Below are 23,618 nucleotides of genomic sequence, written 5' to 3'. Positions count from 1 at the left end.
CACAGATTACCAAAATTGAACAAGTTAACAGGTAAATACTTACCTTTTCCAAAAGGATACCTTTTACTATGCACCAAAAACCTAAAAAAACTATAACTATGTGTACATCATGCACATCATTGTTTATGTTGTATTTATTTTCCTATGGGAATTACATTTAGAAATGTACATTCTTTACAACATTGTCATCCATTGAATTCATGCAGAGTTTGAAGATTTCAAATTGTGACAAAATGAAAGACTCGACCACGAAGGGACTCGAACCCTCAATCTTCTGATCCGAAGTCAGACGCCTTATCCATTAGGCCACGCAGTCATCTTTATAGAAGTTGTTGAACCTGTGGAAGGTGTGGTAATAGTAACCTCAAGTATAACATTCAAAATTTAGAAGTTTTTTCTAGATATATGTTTTGGAAAAACTTGCATATGAATTACAAAATGAAATCCAACATATTTTAGTGATTTATGTTGAGTGAACATTACAAAGTATACCTTTCACATAGCCTAGATTTTGTAAAATCCTTAACTTAGCTGAGAAATAACTTAACTTTTCTATAGGCATGCTATAAAGTTTTATAAAAAGATTAAGGATGTAGGCATAAGAGCAATTTCTCATTGAGCTATGGCTGTTCTGATTTCACTGATTCCTTCTAAACATGTGAGATGTATTTTTTATATGCAGATATGCAAATAACCATTATAGTATCAATTTGGTCAAAGAATTGTTTTGCAACACAGATTACCAAAATCAAACAAGTTAACAGGTAAATACTGACATTTTCCTAAAGGTTTTTTAAGTTTTATGAAAATATTAGGGATGTAGTCTTTATAGCAATTTCTCATTGGACTATGGATGTTCGGATTTCAATGATTCATTTTAAACATGTGAGATATAATTTTTATATGCAGATATGCAAATATCCTTTATTGTATCAATTTGGTCAAAGATTTTTTTCCAACACAGATTTCCAAAATTGAACAAGTTAACAGGTAAATACTTACATTTTCCAAAAGGATACCTTTTACTATGCACCAAAAACCTAAAAAACCTATAACTATGTGTACATCATGCACATCATTGTTTACGTTGTATTTATTTTCCTATGGGAATTACATTTAGAAATGTACATTCTTTAAAACATTGTCATCCATTGAATTCATGCAGAGTTTGAAGATTTCAAATAGTGACAAAAAGAATGACTTGACCACGAAGGGACACGAACCTTCAATCTTCTGATCAGAAGTCAGACGCCTCATCCATTATGCCACGCTGTCATCTATGTTGAAATTGTCAAACCTGTGGAAGGTGTGGTAATAGTAACCTCAAGTATAACATTCAAAATTTAGAAGCTTTTTCTAGAGGTATGTTTTGGAAAAACTTGCATATGAATTACAAAATGAAATCCAACATATTTTAGTGATTTATGTTGAGTGAACATTACAAAGTATACCTTTCACATAGCCTAGATTTTGTAAAATCCTTAACTTAGCTGAGAAATAACTTAACTTTTCTATAGGCATGCTATAAAGTTTTATAAAAAGATTAGGGATGTAGGCATTAGAGCAATTTCTCATTGAACTATGGGTGTTCTGATTTCACTGATTCCTTCTAAACATGTGAGATGTATTTTTTATATGCAGATATGAAAATAACCATTATAGTATCAATTTGGTCAAAGAATTGCTTTGCAACACAGATTACCAAAATCAAACAAGTTAACAGGTAAACACTGACATTTTCCTAAAGGTTTTTTAAGTTTTATGAAAATATTAGTGATGTAGGCTTTATAGCAATTTCTCATTGGACTATGGATGTTTGGATTTCAATGATTCATTTTAAACATGTGAGATATAATTTTTATATGCAGATATGCAAATATCCTTTATTGTATCAATTTGGTCAAAGATTTTTTTCCAACACAGATTACCAAAATTGAACAAGTTAACAGGTAAATACTTACATTTTCCAAAAGGATACCTTTTACTATGCACCAAAAACCTAAAAAACCTATAACTATGTGTACATCATGCACATCATTGTTTATGTTGTATTTATTTTCCTATGGGAATTACATTTAGAAATGTACATTCTTTACAACATTGTCATCCATTGAATTCATGCAGAGTTTGAAGATTTCAAATAGTGACAAAAAGAATGACTTGACCATGAAGGGACACGAACCCTCAATCTTCTGATCAGAAGTCAGACGCCTCATCCATTATGCCACGCTGTCATCTATGTTGAAATTGTCAAACCTGTGGAAGGTGTGGTAATAGTAACCTCAAGTATAACATTCAAAATTTAGAAGCTTTTTCTAAAGGTATGTTTTGGAAAAACTTGCATATGAATTACAAAATGAAATCCAACATATTTTAGTGATTTATGTTGAGTGAACATTACAAAGTATACCTTTCACATAGCCTAGATTTTGTAAAATCCTTAACTTAGCTGAGAAATAACTTAACTTTTCTATAGGCATGCTATAAAGTTTTATAAAAAGATTAGGGATGTAGGCATTAGAGCAATTTCTCATTGAACTATGGGTGTTCTGATTTCACTGATTCCTTCTAAACATGTGAGATGTATTTTTTATATGCAGATATGCAAATAACCATTATAGTATCAATTTGGTCAAAGAACTGCTTTGCAACACAGATTACCAAAATCAAACAAGTTAACAGGTAAACACTTACATTTTCCTAAAGGTTTTTTAAGTTTTATGAAAATATTAGGGATGTAGGCTTTATAGCAATTTCTCATTGGACTATGGATGTTTGGATTTCAATGATTCATTTTAAACATGTGAGATATAATTTTTTTATGCAGATATGTAATATCCTTTATTGTATCAATTTGTTCAAAGATTTTTTCCAACACAGATTACCAAAATTGAACAAGTTAACAGGTAAATACTTACCTTTTCCAAAAGGATACCTTTTACTATGCACCAAAAACCTAAAAAAACTATAACTATGTGTACATCATGCACATCATTGTTTATGTTGTATTTATTTTCCTATGGGAATTACATTTAGAAATGTACATTCTTTACAACATTGTCATCCATTGAATTCATGCAGAGTTTGAAGATTTCAAATTGTGACAAAATGAAAGACTCGACCACGAAGGGACTCGAACCCTCAATCTTCTGATCCGAAGTCAGACGCCTTATCCATTAGGCCACGCAGTCATCTTTATAGAAGTTGTTGAACCTGTGGAAGGTGTGGTAATAGTAACCTCAAGTATAACATTCAAAATTTAGAAGTTTTTTCTAGATATATGTTTTGGAAAAACTTGCATATGAATTACAAAATGAAATCCAACATATTTTAGTGATTTATGTTGAGTGAACATTACAAAGTATACCTTTCACATAGCCTAGATTTTGTAAAATCCTTAACTTAGCTGAGAAATAACTTAACTTTTCTATAGGCATGCTATAAAGTTTTATAAAAAGATTAAGGATGTAGGCATAAGAGCAATTTCTCATTGAGCTATGGCTGTTCTGATTTCACTGATTCCTTCTAAACATGTGAGATGTATTTTTTATATGCAGATATGCAAATAACCATTATAGTATCAATTTGGTCAAAGAATTGTTTTGCAACACAGATTACCAAAATCAAACAAGTTAACAGGTAAATACTGACATTTTCCTAAAGGTTTTTTAAGTTTTATGAAAATATTAGGGATGTAGTCTTTATAGCAATTTCTCATTGGACTATGGATGTTCGGATTTCAATGATTCATTTTAAACATGTGAGATATAATTTTTATATGCAGATATGCAAATATCCTTTATTGTATCAATTTGGTCAAAGATTTTTTTCCAACACAGATTTCCAAAATTGAACAAGTTAACAGGTAAATACTTACATTTTCCAAAAGGATACCTTTTACTATGCACCAAAAACCTAAAAAACCTATAACTATGTGTACATCATGCACATCATTGTTTATGTTGTATTTATTTTCCTATGGGAATTACATTTAGAAATGTACATTCTTTACAACATTGTAATCCATTGAATTCATGCAGAGTTTGAAGATTTCAAATTGTGACAAAATGAAAGACTCGACCACGAAGGGACTCGAACCCTCAATCTTCTGATCAGAAGTCAGACGCCTCATCCATTATGCCACGCTGTCATCTATGTTGAAATTGTCAAACCTGTGGAAGGTGTGGTAATAGTAACCTCAAGTATAACATTCAAAATTTAGAAGCTTTTTCTAGAGGTATGTTTTGGAAAAACTTGCATATGAATTACAAAATGAAATCCAACATATTTTAGTGATTTATGTTGAGTGAACATTACAAAGTATACCTTTCACATAGCCTAGATTTTGTAAAATCCTTAACTTAGCTGAGAAATAACTTAACTTTTCTATAGGCATGCTATAAAGTTTTATAAAAAGATTAGGGATGTAGGCATTAGAGCAATTTCTCATTGAACTATGGGTGTTCTGATTTCACTGATTCCTTCTAAACATGTGAGATGTATTTTTTATATGCAGATATGAAAATAACCATTATAGTATCAATTTGGTCAAAGAATTGCTTTGCAACACAGATTACCAAAATCAAACAAGTTAACAGGTAAACACTGACATTTTCCTAAAGGTTTTTTAAGTTTTATGAAAATATTAGTGATGTAGGCTTTATAGCAATTTCTCATTGGACTATGGATGTTTGGATTTCAATGATTCATTTTAAACATGTGAGATATAATTTTTATATGCAGATATGCAAATATCCTTTATTGTATCAATTTGGTCAAAGATTTTTTTCCAACACAGATTACCAAAATTGAACAAGTTAACAGGTAAATACTTACATTTTCCAAAAGGATACCTTTTACTATGCACCAAAAACCTAAAAAACCTATAACTATGTGTACATCATGCACATCATTGTTTATGTTGTATTTATTTTCCTATGGGAATTACATTTAGAAATGTACATTCTTTACAACATTGTCATCCATTGAATTCATGCAGAGTTTGAAGATTTCAAATAGTGACAAAAAGAATGACTTGACCATGAAGGGACACGAACCCTCAATCTTCTGATCAGAAGTCAGACGCCTCATCCATTATGCCACGCTGTCATCTATGTTGAAATTGTCAAACCTGTGGAAGGTGTGGTAATAGTAACCTCAAGTATAACATTCAAAATTTAGAAGCTTTTTCTAGAGGTATGTTTTGGAAAAACTTGCATATGAATTACAAAATGAAATCCAACATATTTTAGTGATTTATGTTGAGTGAACATTACAAAGTATACCTTTCACATAGCCTAGATTTTGTAAAATCCTTAACTTAGCTGAGAAATAACTTAACTTTTCTATAGGCATGCTATAAAGTTTTATAAAAAGATTAGGGATGTAGGCATTAGAGCAATTTCTCATTGAACTATGGGTGTTCTGATTTCACTGATTCCTTCTAAACATGTGAGATGTATTTTTTATATGCAGATATGCAAATAACCATTATAGTATCAATTTGGTCAAAGAACTGCTTTGCAACACAGATTACCAAAATCAAACAAGTTAACAGGTAAACACTTACATTTTCCTAAAGGTTTTTTAAGTTTTATGAAAATATTAGGGATGTAGGCTTTATAGCAATTTCTCATTGGACTATGGATGTTTGGATTTCAATGATTCATTTTAAACATGTGAGATATAATTTTTTTATGCAGATATGTAATATCCTTTATTGTATCAATTTGTTCAAAGATTTTTTCCAACACAGATTACCAAAATTGAACAAGTTAACAGGTAAATACTTACCTTTTCCAAAAGGATACCTTTTACTATGCACCAAAAACCTAAAAAAACTATAACTATGTGTACATCATGCACATCATTGTTTATGTTGTATTTATTTTCCTATGGGAATTACATTTAGAAATGTACATTCTTTACAACATTGTCATCCATTGAATTCATGCAGAGTTTGAAGATTTCAAATTGTGACAAAATGAAAGACTCGACCACGAAGGGACTCGAACCCTCAATCTTCTGATCCGAAGTCAGACGCCTTATCCATTAGGCCACGCAGTCATCTTTATAGAAGTTGTTGAACCTGTGGAAGGTGTGGTAATAGTAACCTCAAGTATAACATTCAAAATTTAGAAGTTTTTTCTAGATATATGTTTTGGAAAAACTTGCATATGAATTACAAAATGAAATCCAACATATTTTAGTGATTTATGTTGAGTGAACATTACAAAGTATACCTTTCACATAGCCTAGATTTTGTAAAATCCTTAACTTAGCTGAGAAATAACTTAACTTTTCTATAGGCATGCTATAAAGTTTTATAAAAAGATTAAGGATGTAGGCATAAGAGCAATTTCTCATTGAGCTATGGCTGTTCTGATTTCACTGATTCCTTCTAAACATGTGAGATGTATTTTTTATATGCAGATATGCAAATAACCATTATAGTATCAATTTGGTCAAAGAATTGTTTTGCAACACAGATTACCAAAATCAAACAAGTTAACAGGTAAATACTGACATTTTCCTAAAGGTTTTTTAAGTTTTATGAAAATATTAGGGATGTAGTCTTTATAGCAATTTCTCATTGGACTATGGATGTTCGGATTTCAATGATTCATTTTAAACATGTGAGATATAATTTTTATATGCAGATATGCAAATATCCTTTATTGTATCAATTTGGTCAAAGATTTTTTTCCAACACAGATTTCCAAAATTGAACAAGTTAACAGGTAAATACTTACATTTTCCAAAAGGATACCTTTTACTATGCACCAAAAACCTAAAAAAACTATAACTATGTGTACATCATGCACATCATTGTTTACGTTGTATTTATTTTCCTATGGGAATTACATTTAGAAATGTACATTTTTTAAAACATTGTCATCCATTGAATTCATGCAGAGTTTGAAGATTTCAAATAGTGACAAAAAGAATGACTTGACCACGAAGGGACACGAACCTTCAATCTTCTGATCAGAAGTCAGACGCCTCATCCATTATGCCACGCTGTCATCTATGTTGAAATTGTCAAACCTGTGGAAGGTGTGGTAATAGTAACCTCAAGTATAACATTCAAAATTTAGAAGCTTTTTCTAGAGGTATGTTTTGGAAAAACTTGCATATGAATTACAAAATGAAATCCAACATATTTTAGTGATTTATGTTGAGTGAACATTACAAAGTATACCTTTCACATAGCCTAGATTTTGTAAAATCCTTAACTTAGCTGAGAAATAACTTAACTTTTCTATAGGCATGCTATAAAGTTTTATAAAAAGATTAGGGATGTAGGCATTAGAGCAATTTCTCATTGAACTATGGGTGTTCTGATTTCACTGATTCCTTCTAAACATGTGAGATGTATTTTTTATATGCAGATATGCAAATAACCATTATAGTATCAATTTGGTCAAAGAACTGCTTTGCAACACAGATTACCAAAATCAAACAAGTTAACAGGTAAACACTTACATTTTCCTAAAGGTTTTTTAAGTTTTATGAAAATATTAGGGATGTAGGCTTTATAGCAATTTCTCATTGGACTATGGATGTTTGGATTTCAATGATTCATTTTAAACATGTGAGATATAATTTTTTTATGCAGATATGTAATATCCTTTATTGTATCAATTTGGTCAAAGATTTTTTCCAACACAGATTACCAAAATTGAACAAGTTAACAGGTAAATACTTACCTTTTCCAAAAGGATACCTTTTACTATGCACCAAAAACCTAAAAAAACTATAACTATGTGTACATCATGCACATCATTGTTTATGTTGTATTTATTTTCCTATGGGAATTACATTTAGAAATGTACATTCTTTACAACATTGTCATCCATTGAATTCATGCAGAGTTTGAAGATTTCAAATTGTGACAAAATGAAAGACTCGACCACGAAGGGACTCGAACCCTCAATCTTCTGATCCGAAGTCAGACGCCTTATCCATTAGGCCACGCAGTCATCTTTATAGAAGTTGTTGAACCTGTGGAAGGTGTGGTAATAGTAACCTCAAGTATAACATTCAAAATTTAGAAGTTTTTTCTAGATATATGTTTTGGAAAAACTTGCATATGAATTACAAAATGAAATCCAACATATTTTAGTGATTTATGTTGAGTGAACATTACAAAGTATACCTTTCACATAGCCTAGATTTTGTAGAATCCTTAACTTAGCTGAGAAATAACTTAACTTTTCTATAGGCATGCTATAAAGTTTTATAAAAAGATTAAGGATGTAGGCATAAGAGCAATTTCTCATTGAGCTATGGGTGTTCTGATTTCACTGATTCCTTCTAAACATGTGAGATGTATTTATTATATGCAGATATGCAAATAACCATTATAGTATCAATTTGGTCAAAGAACTGCTTTGCAACACAGATTACCAAAATCAAACAAGTTAACAGGTAAACACTTACATTTTCCTAAAGGTTTTTTAAGTTTTATGAAAATATTAGGGATGTAGGCTTTATAGCAATTTCTCATTGGACTATGGATGTTCGGATTTCAATGATTCATTTTAAACATGTGAGATATAATTTTTATATGCAGATATGCAAATATCCTTTATTGTATCAATTTGGTCAAAGATTTTTTTCCAACACAGATTACCAAAATTGAACAAGTTAACAGGTAAATACTTACCTTTTCCAAAAGGATACCTTTTACTATGCACCAAAAACCTAAAAAAACTATAACTATGTGTACATCATGCACATCATTGTTTATGTTGTATTTATTTTCCTATGGGAATTACATTTAGAAATGTACATTCTTTACAACATTGTAATCCATTGAATTCATGCAGAGTTTGAAGATTTCAAATTGTGACAAAATGAAAGACTCGACCACGAAGGGACTCGAACCCTCAATCTTCTGATCCGAAGTCAGACGCCTTATCCATTAGGCCACACGATCAACTTTATAGAAGTTGTCGAACCTGTGGAAGGTGTGGTAAAAGTAACCTCAAGTATAACATTCAAAATTTAGAAGTTTTTTCTAGATATATGTTTTGGAAAAACTTGCATATGAATTACAAAATGAAATCCAACATATTTTAGTGATTTATGTTGAGTGAACATTACAAAGTATACCTTTCACATAGCCTAGATTTTGTAAAATCCTTAACTTAGCTGAGAAATAACTTAACTTTTCTATAGGCATGCTATAAAGTTTTATAAAAAGATTTTGGATGTAGGCATTAGAGCAATTTCTCATTGAGCTATGGCTGTTCTGATTTCACTGATTCCTTCTAAACATGTGAGATGTATTTTTTATATGCAGATATGAAAATAACCATTATAGTATCAATTTGGTCAAAGAATTGCTTTGCAACACAGATTACCAAAATCAAACAAGTTAACAGGTAAACACTGACATTTTCCTAAAGGTTTTTTAAGTTTTATGAAAATATTAGTGATGTAGGCTTTATAGCAATTTCTCATTGGACTATGGATGTTTGGATTTCAATGATTCATTTTAAACATGTGAGATATAATTTTTATATGCAGATATGCAAATATCCTTTATTGTATCAATTTGGTCAAAGATTTTTTTCCAACACAGATTACCAAAATTGAACAAGTTAACAGGTAAATACTTACATTTTCCAAAAGGATACCTTTTACTATGCACCAAAAACCTAAAAAACCTATAACTATGTGTACATCATGCACATCATTGTTTATGTTGTATTTATTTTCCTATGGGAATTACATTTAGAAATGTACATTCTTTACAACATTGTCATCCATTGAATTCATGCAGAGTTTGAAGATTTCAAATAGTGACAAAAAGAATGACTTGACCACGAAGGGACACGAACCCTCAATCTTCTGATCAGAAGTCAGATGCCTCATCCATTATGCCACGCTGTCATCTATGTCGAAATTGTCGAACCTGTGGAAGGTGTGGTAATAGTAACCTCAAGTATAACATTCAAAATTTAGAAGCTTTTTCTAGAGGTATGTTTTGGAAAAACTTGCATATGAATTACAAAATGAAATCCAACATATTTTAGTGATTTATGTTGAGTGAACATTACAAAGTATACCTTTCACATAGCCTAGATTTTGTAAAATCCTTAACTTAGCTGAGAAATAACTTAACTTTTCTATAGGCATGCTATAAAGTTTTATAAAAAGATTAGGGATGTAGGCATTAGAGCAATTTCTCATTGAACTATGGGTGTTCTGATTTCACTGATTCCTTCTAAACATGTGAGATGTATTTTTTATATGCAGATATGCAAATAACCATTATAGTATCAATTTGGTCAAAGAACTGCTTTGCAACACAGATTACCAAAATCAAACAAGTTAACAGGTAAACACTTACATTTTCCTAAAGGTTTTTTAAGTTTTATGAAAATATTAGGGATGTAGGCTTTATAGCAATTTCTCATTGGACTATGGATGTTTGGATTTCAATGATTCATTTTAAACATGTGAGATATAATTTTTTTATGCAGATATGTAATATCCTTTATTGTATCAATTTGTTCAAAGATTTTTTCCAACACAGATTACCAAAATTGAACAAGTTAACAGGTAAATACTTACCTTTTCCAAAAGGATACCTTTTACTATGCACCAAAAACCTAAAAAAACTATAACTATGTGTACATCATGCACATCATTGTTTATGTTGTATTTATTTTCCTATGGGAATTACATTTAGAAATGTACATTCTTTACAACATTGTCATCCATTGAATTCATGCAGAGTTTGAAGATTTCAAATTGTGACAAAATGAAAGACTCGACCACGAAGGGACTCGAACCCTCAATCTTCTGATCCGAAGTCAGACGCCTTATCCATTAGGCCACGCAGTCATCTTTATAGAAGTTGTTGAACCTGTGGAAGGTGTGGTAATAGTAACCTCAAGTATAACATTCAAAATTTAGAAGTTTTTTCTAGATATATGTTTTGGAAAAACTTGCATATGAATTACAAAATGAAATCCAACATATTTTAGTGATTTATGTTGAGTGAACATTACAAAGTATACCTTTCACATAGCCTAGATTTTGTAAAATCCTTAACTTAGCTGAGAAATAACTTAACTTTTCTATAGGCATGCTATAAAGTTTTATAAAAAGATTAAGGATGTAGGCATAAGAGCAATTTCTCATTGAGCTATGGCTGTTCTGATTTCACTGATTCCTTCTAAACATGTGAGATGTATTTTTTATATGCAGATATGCAAATAACCATTATAGTATCAATTTGGTCAAAGAATTGTTTTGCAACACAGATTACCAAAATCAAACAAGTTAACAGGTAAATACTGACATTTTCCTAAAGGTTTTTTAAGTTTTATGAAAATATTAGGGATGTAGTCTTTATAGCAATTTCTCATTGGACTATGGATGTTCGGATTTCAATGATTCATTTTAAACATGTGAGATATAATTTTTATATGCAGATATGCAAATATCCTTTATTGTATCAATTTGGTCAAAGATTTTTTTCCAACACAGATTTCCAAAATTGAACAAGTTAACAGGTAAATACTTACATTTTCCAAAAGGATACCTTTTACTATGCACCAAAAACCTAAAAAACCTATAACTATGTGTACATCATGCACATCATTGTTTACGTTGTATTTATTTTCCTATGGGAATTACATTTAGAAATGTACATTCTTTAAAACATTGTCATCCATTGAATTCATGCAGAGTTTGAAGATTTCAAATAGTGACAAAAAGAATGACTTGACCACGAAGGGACACGAACCTTCAATCTTCTGATCAGAAGTCAGACGCCTCATCCATTATGCCACGCTGTCATCTATGTTGAAATTGTCAAACCTGTGGAAGGTGTGGTAATAGTAACCTCAAGTATAACATTCAAAATTTAGAAGCTTTTTCTAGAGGTATGTTTTGGAAAAACTTGCATATGAATTACAAAATGAAATCCAACATATTTTAGTGATTTATGTTGAGTGAACATTACAAAGTATACCTTTCACATAGCCTAGATTTTGTAAAATCCTTAACTTAGCTGAGAAATAACTTAACTTTTCTATAGGCATGCTATAAAGTTTTATAAAAAGATTAGGGATGTAGGCATTAGAGCAATTTCTCATTGAACTATGGGTGTTCTGATTTCACTGATTCCTTCTAAACATGTGAGATGTATTTTTTATATGCAGATATGCAAATAACCATTATAGTATCAATTTGGTCAAAGAACTGCTTTGCAACACAGATTACCAAAATCAAACAAGTTAACAGGTAAACACTTACATTTTCCTAAAGGTTTTTTAAGTTTTATGAAAATATTAGGGATGTAGGCTTTATAGCAATTTCTCATTGGACTATGGATGTTTGGATTTCAATGATTCATTTTAAACATGTGAGATATAATTTTTTTATGCAGATATGTAATATCCTTTATTGTATCAATTTGGTCAAAGATTTTTTCCAACACAGATTACCAAAATTGAACAAGTTAACAGGTAAATACTTACCTTTTCCAAAAGGATACCTTTTACTATGCACCAAAAACCTAAAAAAACTATAACTATGTGTACATCATGCACATCATTGTTTATGTTGTATTTATTTTCCTATGGGAATTACATTTAGAAATGTACATTCTTTACAACATTGTCATCCATTGAATTCATGCAGAGTTTGAAGATTTCAAATTGTGACAAAATGAAAGACTCGACCACGAAGGGACTCGAACCCTCAATCTTCTGATCCGAAGTCAGACGCCTTATCCATTAGGCCACGCAGTCATCTTTATAGAAGTTGTTGAACCTGTGGAAGGTGTGGTAATAGTAACCTCAAGTATAACATTCAAAATTTAGAAGTTTTTTCTAGATATATGTTTTGGAAAAACTTGCATATGAATTACAAAATGAAATCCAACATATTTTAGTGATTTATGTTGAGTGAACATTACAAAGTATACCTTTCACATAGCCTAGATTTTGTAGAATCCTTAACTTAGCTGAGAAATAACTTAACTTTTCTATAGGCATGCTATAAAGTTTTATAAAAAGATTAAGGATGTAGGCATAAGAGCAATTTCTCATTGAGCTATGGCTGTTCTGATTTCACTGATTCCTTCTAAACATGTGAGATGTATTTTTTATATGCAGATATGCAAATAACCATTATAGTATCAATTTGGTCAAAGAATTGTTTTGCAACACAGATTACCAAAATCAAACAAGTTAACAGGTAAATACTGACATTTTCCTAAAGGTTTTTTAAGTTTTATGAAAATATTAGGGATGTAGTCTTTATAGCAATTTCTCATTGGACTATGGATGTTCGGATTTCAATGATTCATTTTAAACATGTGAGATATAATTTTTATATGCAGATATGCAAATATCCTTTATTGTATCAATTTGGTCAAAGATTTTTTTCCAACACAGATTACCAAAATTGAACAAGTTAACAGGTAAATACTTACATTTTCCAAAAGGATACCTTTTACTATGCACCAAAAACCTAAAAAACCTATAACTATGTGTACATCATGCACATCATTGTTTACGTTGTATTTATTTTCCTATGGGAATTACATTTAGAAATGTACATTCTTTAAAACATTGTCATCCATTGAATTCATGCAGAGTTTGAAGATTTCAAATAGTGACAAAAAGAATGACTTGACCACGAAGGGACACGAACCTTCAATCTTCTGATCAGAAGTCAGACGCCTCATCCATTATGCCACGCTGTCATCTATGTTGAAATTGTCAAACCTGTGGAAGGTGTGGTAATAGTAACCTCAAGTATAACATTCAAAATTTAGAAGCTTTTTCTAGAGGTATGTTTTGGAAAAACTTGCATATGAATTACAAAATGAAATCCAACATATTTTAGTGATTTATGTTGAGTGAACATTACAAAGTATACCTTTCACATAGCCTAGATTTTGTAAAATCCTTAACTTAGCTGAGAAATAACTTAACTTTTCTATAGGCATGCTATAAAGTTTTATAAAAAGATTAAGGATGTAGGCATAAGAGCAATTTCTCATTGAGCTATGGCTGTTCTGATTTCACTGATTCCTTCTAAACATGTGAGATGTATTTTTTATATGCAGATATGCAAATAACCATTATAGTATCAATTTGGTCAAAGAATTGTTTTGCAACACAGATTACCAAAATCAAACAAGTTAACAGGTAAACACTGACATTTTCCTAAAGGTTTTTTAAGTTTTATGAAAATATTAGGGATGTAGGCTTTATAGCAATTTCTGATTGGACTATGGATGTTCGGATTTCAATGATTCATTTTAAACATGTGAGATATAATTTTTATATGCAGATATGCAAATATCCTTTATTGTATCAATTTGGTCAAAGATTTTTTTCCAACACAGATTACCAAAATTGAACAAGTTAACAGGTAAATACTTACATTTTCCAAAAGGATACCTTTTACTATGCACCAAAAACCTAAAAAACCTATAACTATGTGTACATCATGCACATCATTGTTTATGTTGTATTTATTTTCCTATGGGAATTACATTTAGAAATGTACATTCTTTAAAACATTGTCATCCATTGAATTCATGCAGAGTTTGAAGATTTCAAATAGTGACAAAAAGAATGACTTGACCACGAAGGGACACGAACCTTCAATCTTCTGATCAGAAGTCAGACGCCTCATCCATTATGCCACGCTGTCATCTATGTTGAAATTGTCAAACCTGTGGAAGGTGTGGTAATAGTAACCTCAAGTATAACATTCAAAATGTAGAAGTTTTTTCTAGATATATGTTTTGGAAAAACTTGCATATGAATTACAAAATGAAATCCAACATATGTTAGTGATTTATGTTGAGTGAACATTACAAAGTATACCTTTCACATAGCCTAGATTTTGTAAAATCCTTAACTTAGCTGAGAAATAACTTAACTTTTCTATAGGCATGCTATAAAGTTTTATAAAAAGATTAGGGATGTAGGCATTAGAGCAATTTCTCATTGAACTATGGGTGTTCTGATTTCACTGATTCCTTCTAAACATGTGAGATGTATTTTTTATATGCAGATATGCAAATAACCATTATAGTATTAATTTGGTCAAAGAATTGTTTTGCAACACAGATTACCAAAATCAAACAAGTTAACAGGTAAACACTGACATTTTCCTAAAGGTTTTTTAAGTTTTATGAAAATATTAGGGATGTAGGCTTTATAGCAATTTCTCATTGGACTATGGATGTTTGGATTTCAATGATTCATTTTAAACATGTGAGATATAATTTTTATATGCAGATATGCAAATATCCTTTATTGTATCAATTTGGTCAAAGATTTTTTTCCAACACAGATTACCAAAATTGAACAAGTTAACAGGTAAATACTTACATTTTCCAAAAGGATACCTTTTACTATGCACCAAAAACCTAAAAAACCTATAACTATGTGTACATCATGCACATCATTGTTTACGTTGTATTTATTTTCCTATGGGAATTACATTTAGAAATGTACATTCTTTAAAACATTGTCATCCATTGAATTCATGCAGAGTTTGAAGATTTCAAATAGTGACAAAAAGGGACACGAACCCTCAATCTTCTGCTCAGAAGTCAGACGCCTCATCCATTATGCCACGCTGTCATCTATGTTGAAATTGTCAAACCTGTGGAAGGTGTGGTAATAGTAACCTCAAGTATAACATTCAAAATTTAGAAGCTTTTTCTAGAGGTATGTTTTGGAAAAACTTGCATATGAATTACAAAATGAAATCCAACATATTTTAGTGATTTATGTTGAGTGAACATTACAAAGTATACCTTTCACATAGCCTAGATTTTGTAAAATCCTTAACTTAGCTGAGAAATAACTTAACTTTTCTATAGGCATGCTATAAAGTTTTATAAAAAGATTAGGGATGTAGGCATTAGAGCAATTTCTCATTGAACTATGGGTGTTCTGATTTCACTGATTCCTTCTAAACATGTGAGATGTATTTTTTATATGCAGATATGCAAATAACCATTATAGTATCAATTTGGTCAAAGAACTGCTTTGCAACACAGATTACCAAAGTCAAACAAGTTAACAGGTAAACACTTACATTTTCCTAAAGGTTTTTTAAGTTTTATGAAAATATTAGGGATGTAGGCTTTATAGCAATTTCTCATTGGACTATGGATGTTCGGATTTCAATGATTCATTTTAAACATGTGAGATATAATTTTTATATGCAGATCTGTAATATCCTTTATTGTATCAATTTGGTCAAAGATTTTTTTCCAACACAGATTACCAAAATTGAACAAGTTAACAGGTAAATACTTACCTTTTCCAAAAGGATACCTTTTACTATGCACCAAAAACCTAAAAAAACTATAACTATGTGTACATCATGCACATCATTGTTTATGTTGTATTTATTATCCTATGGGAATTACATTTAGAAATGTACATTCTTTACAACATTGTCATCCATTGAATTCATGCAGAGTTTGAAGATTTCAAATTGTGACAAAATGAAAGACTCGACCACGAAGGTACTCGAACCCTCAATCTTCTGATCCGAAGTCAGACGCCTTATCCATTAGGCCACGCAGTCATCTTTATAGAAGTTGTTGAACCTGTGGAAGGTGTGGTAATAGTAACCTCAAGTATAACATTCAAAATTTAGAAGTTTTTTCTAGATATATGTTTTGGAAAAACTTGCATATGAATTACAAAATGAAATCCAACATATTTTAGTGATTTATGTTGAGTGAACATTACAAAGTATACCTTTCACATAGCCTAGATTTTGTAAAATCCTTAACTTAGCTGAGAAATAACTTAACTTTTCTATAGGCATGCTATAAAGTTTTATAAAAAGATTAAGGATGTAGGCATAAGAGCAATTTCTCATTGAGCTATGGCTGTTCTGATTTCACTGATTCCTTCTAAACATGTGAGATGTATTTTTTATATGCAGATATGCAAATAACCATTATAGTATCAATTTGGTCAAAGAATTGTTTTGCAACACAGATTACCAAAATCAAACAAGTTAACAGGTAAACACTGACATTTTCCTAAAGGTTTTTTAAGTTTTATGAAAATATTAGGGATGTAGGCTTTATAGCAATTTCTCATTGGACTATGGATGTTCGGATTTCAATGATTCATTTTAAACATGTGAGATATAATTTTTATATGCAGATATGCAAATATCCTTTATTGTATCAATTTGGTCAAAGATTTTTTTCCAACACAGATTACCAAACTGAACAAGTTAACAGGTAAATACTTACATTTTCCAAAAGGATACCTTTTACTATGCACCAAAAACCTAAAAAACCTATAACTATGTGTACATCATGCACATCATTGTTTACGTTGTATTTATTTTCCTATGGGAATTACATTTAGAAATGTACATTCTTTAAAACATTGTCATCCATTGAATTCATGCAGAGTTTGAAGATTTCAAATAGTGACAAAAAGAATGACTTGACCACGAAGGGACACGAACCCTCAATCTTCTGATCAGAAGTCAGACGCCTCATCCATTATGCCACGCTGTCATCTATGTTGAAATTGTCAAACCTGTGGAAGGTGTGGTAATAGTAACCTCAAGTATAACATTCAAAATGTAGAAGTTTTTTCTAGATATATGTTTTGGAAAAACTTGCATATGAATTACAAAATGAAATCCAACATATTTTAGTGATTTATGTTGAGTGAACATTACAAAATATACCTTTCACATAGCCTAGATTTTGTAAAATCCTTAACTTAGCTGAGAAATAACTTAACTTTTCTATAGGCATGCTATAAAGTTTTATAAAAAGATTAGGGATGTAGGAATTAGAGCAATTTTTCATTGAGCTATGGCTGTTCTGATTTCACTGATTCCTTCTAAACATGTGAGATGTATTTTTTATATGCAGATATGCAAATAACCATTATAGTATCAATTTGGTCAAAGAATTGCTTTGCAACACAGATTACCAAAATCAAACAAGTTAACAGGTAAACACTGAGATTTTTCTAAAGGTTTTTTAAGTTTTATGAAAATATTAGGGATGTAGGCTTTATAGCAATTTCTCATTGGACTATGGATGTTCGGATTTCAATGATTCATTTTAAACATGTGAGATATAATTTTTATATGCAGATATGTAATATCCTTTATTGTATCAATTTGGTCAAAGATTTTTTTCCAACACAGATTACCAAAATTGAACAAGTTAACAGATAAATACTTACCTCTTCCAAAAGGATACCTTTTACAATGCAACAAAAACCTAAAAAAACTATAACTATGTGTACATCATGCACATCATTGTTTATGTTGTATTTATTTTCCTATGGGAATTACATTTAGAAATGTACATTCTTTACAACATTGTCATCCATTGAATTCATGCAGAGTTTGAAGATTTCAAATTGTGACAAAATGAAAGACTCGACCACGAAGGGACTCGAACCCTCAATCTTCTGATCCGAAATCAGACTGCTTATCCATTAGGCCACGCGGTCATCTTTATAGAAGTTGTCGAACCTGTGGAAGGTGTGGTAATAGTAACCTCAAGTATAACATTCAAAATTTAGAAGTTTTTTCTAGATATATGTTTTGGAAAAACTTGCATATGAATTACAAAATGAAATCCAACATATTTTAGTGATTTATGTTGAGTGAACAATACAAAGTATACCTTTCACATAGCCTAGATTTTGTAAAATCCTTAACTTAGCTGAGAAATAACTTAACTTTTCTATAGGCATGCTATAAAGTTTTATAAAAAGATTAGGGATGTAGGCATTAGAGCAATTTTTCATTGAGCTATGGCTGTTCTGATTTCACTGATTCCTTCTAAACATGTGAGATGTATTTTTTATATGCAGATATGCAAATAACCATTATAGTATCAATTTGGTCAAAGAACTGCTTTGCAACACAGATTACCAAAATCAAACAAGTTAACAAGTAAACACTTACATTTTCCTAAAGGTTTTTTAAGTTTTATGAAAATATTAGGGATGTAGGCTTTATAGCAATTTCTCATTGGACTATGGATGTTCGGATTTCAATGATTCATTTTAAACATGTGAGATATAATTTTATATGCAGATATGTAATATCCTTTATTGTATCAATTTGGTCAAAGATTTTTCCCAACACAGATTACCAAAATTGAACAAGTTAACAGGTAAATACTTACCTTTTCCAAAAGGATACCTTTTACTATGCACCAAAAACCTAAAAAAACTATAACTATGTGTACATCATGCACATCATTGTTTATGTTGTATTTATTTTCCTATGGGAATTACATTTAGAAATGTACATTCTTTATAACATTGTCATCCATTGAATTCATGCAGAGTTTGAAGATTTCAAATTGTGACAAAATGAAAGACTCGACCACGAAGGGACTCGAACCCTCAATCTTCAGATCCGAAGTCAGACGCCTTATCCATTAGGCCACACAGTCATCTTTATAGAAGTTGTCGAACCTGTGGAAGGTGTGGTAATAGTAACCTCAAGTATAACATTCAAAATTTAGAAGCTTTTTCTAGAGGTATGTTTTGGAAAAACTTGCATATGAATTACAAAATGAAATCCAACATAATTTAGTGATTTATGTTGAGTGAACATTACAAAGTATACCTTTCACATAGCCTAGATTTTGTAAAATCCTTAACTTAGCTGAGAAATAACTTAACTTTTCTATAGGCATGCTATAAAGTTTTATAAAAAGATTAGGGATGTAGGCATAAGAGCAATTTCTCATTGAGCTATGGCTGTTCTGATTTCACTGATTCCTTCTAAACATGTGAGATGTATTTTTTATATGCAGATATGCAAATAACCATTATAGTATCAATTTGGTCAAAGAATTGCTTTGCAACACAGATTACCAAAATCAAACAAGTTAACAGGTAAACACTGACATTTTCCTAAAGGTTTTTTAAGTTTTATGAAAATATTAGGGATGTAGGCTTTATAGCAATTTCTCATTGGACTATGGATGTTCGGATTTCAATGATTCATTTTAAACATGTGAGATATATTTTTTATATGCAGATTTGCAAATATCCTTTATTGTATCAATTTGGTCAAAGATTTTTTTCCAACATAGATTACCAAAATTGAACAAGTTAACAGGTAAATACTTACCTTTTCCAAAAGGATACCTTTTACTATGCACCAAAAACCTAAAAAAACTATAACTATGTGTACATCATGCACATCATTGTTTATGTTATATTTATTTTCCTATGGGAATTACATTTAGAAATGTACATTCTTTACAACATTGTCATCCATTGAATTCATGCAGAGTTTGAAGATTTCAAATTGTGACAAAATGAAAGACTCGACCACGAAGGGACTCAAACCCTCAATCTTCAGATCCGAAGTCAGACGCCTTATCCTTTAGGCCACGCGGTCATCTTTATAGAAGTTGTCGAACCTGTGGAAGGTGTGGTAAAAGTAACCTCAAGTATAACATTCAAAATTTAGAAGTTTTTTCTAGATATATGTTTTGGAAAAACTTGCATATGAATTACAAAATGAAATCCAACATATTTTAGTGATTTATGTTGAGTGAACATTACAAAGTATACCTTTCACATAGCCTAGATTTTGTAAAATCCTTAACTTAGCTGAGAAATAACTTAACTTTTCTATAGGCATGCTATAAAGTTTTATAAAAAGATTTAGGGATGTAGGCATTAGAGCAATTTCTCATTGAGCTATGGCTGTTCTGATTTCACTGATTCCTTCTAAACATGTGAGATGTATTTTTTATATGCAGATATGCAAATAACCATTATAGTATCAATTTGGTCAATGAATTGCTTTGCAACACAGATTACCAAAATCAAACAAGTTAACAGGTAAACAATGACATTTTCCTAAAGGTTTTTTAAGTTTTATGAAAATATTAGGGATGTAGGCTTTATAGCAATTTCTGATTGGACTATGGATGTTCGGATTTCAATGATTCATTTTAAACATGTGAGATATAATTTTTATATGCAGATATGTAATATCCTTTATTGTATCAATTTGGTCAAAGATTTTTTTCCAACACAGATTACCAAAATTGAACAAGTTAACAGGTAAACACTTACATTTTCCTAAAGGTTTTTTAAGTTTTATGAAAATATTAGGGATGTAGGCTTTATAGCAATTTCTCATTGGACTATGGATGTTCGGATTTCAATGATTCATTTTAAACATGTGAGATATAATTTTATATGCAGATATGTAATATCCTTTATTGTATCAATTTGGTCAAAGATTTTTCCCAACACAGATTACCAAAATTGAACAAGTTAACAGGTAAATACTTACCTTTTCCAAAAGGATACCTTTTACTATGCACCAAAAACCTAAAAAAACTATAACTATGTGTACATCATGCACATCATTGTTTATGTTGTATTTATTTTCCTATGGGAATTACATTTAGAAATGTACATTCTTTATAACATTGTCATCCATTGAATTCATGCAGAGTTTGAAGATTTCAAATTGTGACAAAATGAAAGACTCGACCACGAAGGGACTCGAACCCTCAATCTTCAGATCCGAAGTCAGACGCCTTAACCATTAGGCCACGCAGTCATCTTTATAGAAGTTGTCGAACCTGTGGAAGGTGTGGTAATAGTAACCTCAAGTATAACATTCAAAATTTAGAAGCTTTTTCTAGAGGTATGTTTTGGAAAAACTTGCATATGAATTACAAAATGAAATCCAACATAATTTAGTGATTTATGTTGAGTGAACATTACAAAGTATACCTTTCACATAGCCTAGATTTTGTAAAATCCTTAACTTAGCTGAGAAATAACTTAACTTTTCTATAGGCATGCTATAAAGTTTTATAAAAAGATTAGGGATGTAGGCATAAGAGCAATTTCTCATTGAGCTATGGCTGTTCTGATTTCACTGATTCCTTCTAAACATGTGAGATGTATTTTTTATATGCAGATATGCAAATAACCATTATAGTATCAATTTGGTCAAAGAATTGCTTTGCAACACAGATTACCAAAATCAAACAAGTTAACAGGTAAACACTGACATTTTCCTAAAGGTTTTTTAAGTTTTATGAAAATATTAGGGATGTAGGCTTTATAGCAATTTCTCATTGGACTATGGATGTTCGGATTTCAATGATTCATTTTAAACATGTGAGATATATTTTTTATATGCAGATTTGCAAATATCCTTTATTGTATCAATTTGGTCAAAGATTTTTTTCCAACATAGATTACCAAAATTGAACAAGTTAACAGGTAAATACTTACCTTTTCCAAAAGGATACCTTTTACTATGCACCAAAAACCTAAAAAAACTATAACTATGTGTACATCATGCACATCATTGTTTATGTTGTATTTATTTTCCTATGGGAATTACATTTAGAAATGTACATTCTTTACAACATTGTCATCCATTGAATTCATGCAGAGTTTGAAGATTTCAAATTGTGACAAAATGAAAGACTCGACCACGAAGGGACTCAAACCCTCAATCTTCAGATCCGAAGTCAGACGCCTTACCCATTAGGCCACGCGGTCATCTTTATAGAAGTTGTCGAACCTGTGGAAGGTGTGGTAAAAGTAACCTCAAGTATAACATTCAAAATTTAGAAGTTTTTTCTAGATATATGTTTTGGAAAAACTTGCATATGAATTACAAAATGAAATCCAACATATTTTAGTGATTTATGTTGAGTGAACATTACAAAGTATACCTTTCACATAGCCTAGATTTTGTAAAATCCTTAACTTAGCTGAGAAATAACTTAACTTTTCTATAGGCATGCTATAAAGTTTTATAAAAAGATTTAGGGATGTAGGCATTAGAGCAATTTCTCATTGAGCTATGGCTGTTCTGATTTCACTGATTCCTTCTAAACATGTGAGATGTATTTTTTATATGCAGATATGCAAATAACCATTATAGTATCAATTTGGTCAATGAATTGCTTTGCAACACAGATTACCAAAATCAAACAAGTTAACAGGTAAACAATGACATTTTCCTAAAGGTTTTTTAAGTTTTATGAAAATATTAGGGATGTAGGCTTTATAGCAATTTCTGATTGGACTATGGATGTTCGGATTTCAATGATTCATTTTAAACATGTGAGATATAATTTTTATATGCAGATATGTAATATCCTTTATTGTATCAATTTGGTCAAAGATTTTTTTCCAACACAGATTACCAAAATTGAACAAGTTAACAGGTAAATAGTTACCTTTTCCAAAAGGATACCTTTTACTATGCACCAAAAACCTAAAAAAACTATAACTATGTGTACATCATGCACATCATTGTTTATGTTGTATTTATTTTCCTATGGGAATTACATTTAGAAATGTACATTCTTTACAACATTGTCATTGAATTCATGCAGAGTTTGAAGATTTCAAATTGTGACAAAATGAAAGACTTGACCACGAAGGGACTCGAACCCTCAATCTTCTGATCCGAAGTCAGACGCCTTATCCATTAGGCCACGCGGTCATCTTTTTAGAAGTTGTCGAACCTGTGGAAGGTGTGGTAAAAGTAACCTCAAGTATAACATTCAAAATTTAGAAGTTTTTTCTAGATATATGTTTTGGAAA

The 23,618-nt window shown here is 30.6% G+C and overlaps 12 non-coding genes across 12 annotated transcripts; all 12 read right to left on the bottom strand.

Moving 5' to 3' along the window:
- Positions 1 to 243: 243 nt before the first annotated feature.
- TRNAR-UCG (transfer RNA arginine (anticodon UCG)) lies at positions 244 to 316 on the bottom strand. Its single transcript has one exon. It is a non-coding gene; the product is annotated as a tRNA-Arg (tRNA).
- Positions 317 to 3,118: 2,802 nt separating this feature from the next.
- On the bottom strand, positions 3,119 to 3,191 carry TRNAR-UCG (transfer RNA arginine (anticodon UCG)). The gene has a single exon. It is a non-coding gene; the product is annotated as a tRNA-Arg (tRNA).
- A 2,802-nt stretch (positions 3,192 to 5,993) lies between these two features.
- TRNAR-UCG (transfer RNA arginine (anticodon UCG)) lies at positions 5,994 to 6,066 on the bottom strand. Its single transcript has one exon. It is a non-coding gene; the product is annotated as a tRNA-Arg (tRNA).
- Positions 6,067 to 7,909: 1,843 nt separating this feature from the next.
- On the bottom strand, positions 7,910 to 7,982 carry TRNAR-UCG (transfer RNA arginine (anticodon UCG)). Its single transcript has one exon. It is a non-coding gene; the product is annotated as a tRNA-Arg (tRNA).
- An 886-nt stretch (positions 7,983 to 8,868) lies between these two features.
- On the bottom strand, positions 8,869 to 8,941 carry TRNAR-UCG (transfer RNA arginine (anticodon UCG)). The gene has a single exon. It is a non-coding gene; the product is annotated as a tRNA-Arg (tRNA).
- A 1,843-nt stretch (positions 8,942 to 10,784) lies between these two features.
- On the bottom strand, positions 10,785 to 10,857 carry TRNAR-UCG (transfer RNA arginine (anticodon UCG)). Its single transcript has one exon. It is a non-coding gene; the product is annotated as a tRNA-Arg (tRNA).
- A 1,843-nt stretch (positions 10,858 to 12,700) lies between these two features.
- TRNAR-UCG (transfer RNA arginine (anticodon UCG)) lies at positions 12,701 to 12,773 on the bottom strand. The gene has a single exon. It is a non-coding gene; the product is annotated as a tRNA-Arg (tRNA).
- A 3,744-nt stretch (positions 12,774 to 16,517) lies between these two features.
- TRNAR-UCG (transfer RNA arginine (anticodon UCG)) lies at positions 16,518 to 16,590 on the bottom strand. The gene has a single exon. It is a non-coding gene; the product is annotated as a tRNA-Arg (tRNA).
- Positions 16,591 to 19,389: 2,799 nt separating this feature from the next.
- Positions 19,390 to 19,462, bottom strand: TRNAR-UCG (transfer RNA arginine (anticodon UCG)). Its single transcript has one exon. It is a non-coding gene; the product is annotated as a tRNA-Arg (tRNA).
- A 2,068-nt stretch (positions 19,463 to 21,530) lies between these two features.
- TRNAR-UCG (transfer RNA arginine (anticodon UCG)) lies at positions 21,531 to 21,603 on the bottom strand. The gene has a single exon. It is a non-coding gene; the product is annotated as a tRNA-Arg (tRNA).
- Positions 21,604 to 22,489: 886 nt separating this feature from the next.
- TRNAR-UCG (transfer RNA arginine (anticodon UCG)) lies at positions 22,490 to 22,562 on the bottom strand. Its single transcript has one exon. It is a non-coding gene; the product is annotated as a tRNA-Arg (tRNA).
- Positions 22,563 to 23,444: 882 nt separating this feature from the next.
- Positions 23,445 to 23,517, bottom strand: TRNAR-UCG (transfer RNA arginine (anticodon UCG)). The gene has a single exon. It is a non-coding gene; the product is annotated as a tRNA-Arg (tRNA).
- Positions 23,518 to 23,618: the final 101 nt, after the last annotated feature.

This window comes from Taudactylus pleione, unplaced genomic scaffold (assembly GCF_031769625.1).
Source record: "Taudactylus pleione unplaced genomic scaffold, aTauple2 ptg000612l, whole genome shotgun sequence".
NCBI classification, from domain to species: domain Eukaryota; kingdom Metazoa; phylum Chordata; class Amphibia; order Anura; family Myobatrachidae; genus Taudactylus; species Taudactylus pleione.
Note: the sequence above shows the minus strand (reverse complement) of the source record. Positions and strands in the feature narration are given on the sequence as shown.